Here is a 1,948-nt window from a genome sequence, read left to right as displayed (position 1 = left end):
TTTGATGAGAACATACTAGAAAGGAGAAAATAGAAGGGAAATCACACCAATATCTTACCTCATCATGGCTACTGTTAGCACAGAGACATATTTTCTCCCAGCCTTTTTGTCTTGCAGTCCTTACACATAGTTAAAATATAACAGCCTTGTTAAGCCCCACTATAAAAATTCTGCATTGCATTTTTCTATGTTAATACATAGTTTTCATAATCATGATATTAATGGTTGAAGAAAATTTCAAGGGATTGTAGCAGAATTTTCTTACCATTTCCCTATTGTTTATTATTCACACTTGCTATACACATGAGGATAATGAAGTTCAAAAAGGTTAAGCAATATGCCAAGGGTCACATAGTTAGTGACTAAGTCACAGCTTAAAGCCAGATGTTTGGTTTCAAAAACTGCTTTCTTTCCACTACTTCTCTCTGTCTCTCTTTTTCACATAAAATCAAAAGATGATAAACTGTAAATAAATATGCATGTTATCCAGCAGAGAAGGGCAGAGGAAAGGTGGGGCAGAGGTTGAGAGAGAAGGATACCCAAGACACACATCTGGCCAAAGGCTCTGGATTTCTATCTACAGCAGGGGCCTGCATTGCCCTTAACGTGCAAAAATGTTTCATTTTATACTATCCCATTTGCCCTCTGGTGTCATAGACACAGATTGAAAAACAGCCTGTAATCCCATCCATGCACTAAAGGCACTTCTGTTTCTCCACCTTTATGAGAATATTGTGGTTGTATTCTTGCTTTTATACTCAGTCCTTAGTCCCACTAACCCTCCTCAGCTATGCCAGGCTTGTCCCTTGAATTTCATGAAGGGATTTCCCTGGAATCTTGGAATGGACAAAATTGGGGAGTAGGCAACAGTGGCAAAGTTCCAGGATTTGGAGATGCCATTTCATTCTTAGAATAGGGGGAAAAGGGAGATACCATCAATGGTCAGGCTGAGGGTCCAATTTCCCGGGTGAAGCCCATTCAGAAAGAGGGAAGAGTTTATTCACAGAATAGTTGCTGTAGGATAAGCCACTCCTCTGCTCCCAGGGGCAGTAGGAATTGGGCAGAGGGAGATTCCTGGGTTGTCTACTTTATCTTTTATTTTCAACAAATATAATTTAGCTATTCTTTTTGCCCAGGCAACAGAAAGATATTCTCAGCCCGGGGTGGGAAAGAGGAAAACTTTAGTTTCTTTCTACTAAGGATTCTAAAATATCAGCGCTGACAGAGATTTCTGAAACCATCCAGTTTTAACTTTTTATATTATGTATGGGGAGATTGAGGACTATACAGGAAAATTGTTTTTCCACATTTACAGAATGAGCTAGTCACAGAGAATAAGAACAGACTTTAGATGTCTTAAATTCTAACCTAGTCCTTTTTACATTGTAAAATAGGTCCATTTTTGACGGATCTAAGTGTGCAAAGTGGATGTATAGGTAAGAAAGAGACAGATATTACTCTGTCTATACAGTGCTGGGAACTTTACATGTATGATCCCTTCTCTTTGATATAGCCTAACATCTTTAAATAGAATGATAATAATAGCTACCTCAGAGTTGTTGTGAGGACTAAATGACAATATCTGAAAAAGTTAAGAGAGCTTAGAGAGTGACAGCAGTGAAATGGTGGTCCAGGTAGCTTCACGCTCTTGTTCTCTTACAGAAAACTTAAAAAAAAAAAAAACCATCAGAGCTGTCAGAATCAACACTATGAGAGTTCTGACAAATGATAAAAGGGTTACACTAATTAAGCAAATGTCCAATCAAGAAAAAGCCATCTTTGAAACAGTAGAAAAGTTTTGTGGTGTTTTTAAATCACCTTTGCCTTATCCCTGCCCTGATGCAGTGGTCTTGGTCTTCAGCAAGTGGCAGCCCAGTTCTCAGTGTCTTGCCCCTGGAACTAGAGGGAGCAGAGCACATTTATTTGCAAATTTTTATGTTCATATATA

The sequence above is a fragment of the Colobus angolensis genome, unplaced genomic scaffold, assembly GCF_000951035.1.
Source record: "Colobus angolensis palliatus isolate OR3802 unplaced genomic scaffold, Cang.pa_1.0 Scaffold570, whole genome shotgun sequence".
NCBI classification, from domain to species: Eukaryota; Metazoa; Chordata; class Mammalia; order Primates; family Cercopithecidae; genus Colobus; species Colobus angolensis.
This window is presented reverse-complemented; position numbering follows the sequence as displayed.